The following is a 2,307-nucleotide window of genomic DNA, read 5'->3' as shown; positions in this document are numbered from 1 at the left end:
ATTCACAGACCACACAAAGAAGCTGAAGAAGAAGGAAGACCAAAGTGTGGGTCCTTTGATCCTTCTTAGAAGGGGTAACAAAATACGCATAGGAGCAAATATGGAGACAAAGTTTGGAGCAGAGACTGAAGGAAAGGGCATCCAGGGACTGCCCCACCTGGGGATCCATCCTATATACAGTCACCAAACACAGACACTATTGTGGATGCCAAGAAGTACATGCTGACAGGACCCAAATATAACTGTCTCCTGAGAGGCTATGCCAGAGCCTGACATATACAGAGGCAGATGCTCCATAGCCAACCATTAAACTGATCACAGAGTCCCCAATGGAGGAGCTAGAGAAAGGGCTGAATGAACTGAAGGGGTTTGCAACCCCATGAGAAGAACAACATCAACCAACTAGAACCCCCTAGAGCTCCCAGCATCTAAATCACAAAGAAGCATATATGGTTGGGACCCATGGCTCCAGTCCTATATGTAGGAGAGGATGGCATTGTTGGGCATCAATGGGAGGAGAGGCCCTTGGTCCTGGGAAGGCTTGATGCCCCAGTGTATGGGAATGACAGGGTAGAGAGGCTGGAATGGGTGAGTGGGTACTGGTGGGTAGAAGAAAGGAGGACAGGATAGGGAATTTCTGGAGGGTTATTCGGGAAATGAGATAACATTCAAAATACAAATAAATAAAATATCCAGTTATAAAAAATAAAATTAAAAAAATAAAGAAAACCATTTAAGGAGGGCCATTGGCTCCAGACAAATTACATGGAGTCCATCTTCCAAGAGAAATTGAGTGTAGGCATTAGGTGGGGAGCCGTCAGGTAGATGGCAGGGTGGGAAGCAGCATCTCAGTTTCAGGAACTCAGGTGGTGCCCAAGCATCCCAATCATGATGTGGCTTGGTAAGCTGAGGAATTTCATATGCCATCCCTCCCTGAAATGATGCTTGGAAACAATGTTCTAAGGATCCTGCATGACTCTGACTTTAGAACAGAGTTCAATGCTATGGATAGACTGAGATGTGAACAATTATTAGGGCATGTCCAAATTAGCTTGTGCTGAAGAGTGGCAGGAAATTAGGAGGGAGGGTGAACACTCCAAAGAAGTTATTAAACCATATGACTGGACCTATACAATAGGAAATAAAGAAATGTTGCTTGGAGAATCTCTTAAGTTAAAGGTTGTACCTACAACAGATCATATAGATACAGAAAAATCAAAAGCCAAATAACAGATTAAATTTTTTTAAGAAGCTCTCCTGCTTGAAGATGAATTGCATGATCATGGCGTTTCCAGTCTGAATGTGAAAATTAGAGTAATGCCTTCCAACTGTTTTCTGCTATTGAGGTTTTTTTTTTTCTTGAGAATTGATGAGGTGTTCATCAGAATGAATGGTACAAGGCTTTACCAGGAGCCTGACAAGACCTACATGTTATGAGAATATACATCCAGAGAGAGCAAAATTGCTAATTTAATGCATGTTCCACCTTTCCTCTTCAGGGAACCTAATGAAATATCACAATAGTTGCCGATTAAGGAAGCAGTTTGTAAGAAACTAGTATTTCCAGAAAGAATTGATCTTAACCCTATGGATTCACAGAGTGTGCCCTCAAAATAAAATGTGGTACAGCATACTTTCCATGTTGGACCTGATTAGATACCTTGGCTATTTGTAGGGGTATTATTATTATGAGAATTAATTTCCTTTGCTTATGCACCAATTTACTGTAGCCTTAAAGGAAAATAAAAGATTGTTGCAGGCAGGTTCTACTCAACTCCTATTTATACTGTCTGTTTTCAACTTCCTACTCCAGAGAGATATGTGCTCTGGAGCTTAATTTGGATTCTTAACTCATCACAAATTGTGAACTCAGCAGTGATGGGTATGTGTCCCCTGAGGGGGGCATAATCTGCATCCATCATGAAGCATCACCTTCTACTGTGAAGAAGATGACTTGGAAAAGCCATCACTGAGTCCTGATGCCCTGTGACCTTCACAGGATTCTGACTGCATGCTGATGTGTTACTCTGTCTCTTGGCTGTGGGATTTCTGGTGTTTATTCACATTTCTGGAGAGTAGTGACATGTCACCTACCAAATTAATTATTAGCATTATTCATTAGTTGGAGTTTCTGGGCAACATATTGTGTGTGTTTGTACATGCATGTATTTTTTTTTAAATTGGATATTATCTTTATTTATGTGTAAATTTTTCCATTCGCAGTTTCCCCTCCAAAAAAAAAGAAACAAACAAAAACAACAAAAACAAACCCCTGTTGCCTCCCCCTCCCCATGCCTGCCACCCCGC

At 41.4% G+C, this 2,307-nt stretch overlaps 1 pseudogene; it reads left to right on the top strand.

Annotated features, from left to right (window-relative positions):
• The first annotated feature begins 914 nt into the window (after window positions 1-914).
• Window positions 915-1,617, top strand: LOC116070645 (annotated as a pseudogene).
• The last annotated feature ends 690 nt before the right edge of the window (window positions 1,618-2,307 follow it).

Source organism: Mastomys coucha, unplaced genomic scaffold (genome assembly GCF_008632895.1).
Source record: "Mastomys coucha isolate ucsf_1 unplaced genomic scaffold, UCSF_Mcou_1 pScaffold22, whole genome shotgun sequence".
Classification (NCBI taxonomy): Eukaryota; Metazoa; Chordata; class Mammalia; order Rodentia; family Muridae; genus Mastomys; species Mastomys coucha.
Note: the sequence above shows the minus strand (reverse complement) of the source record. Positions and strands in the feature narration are given on the sequence as shown.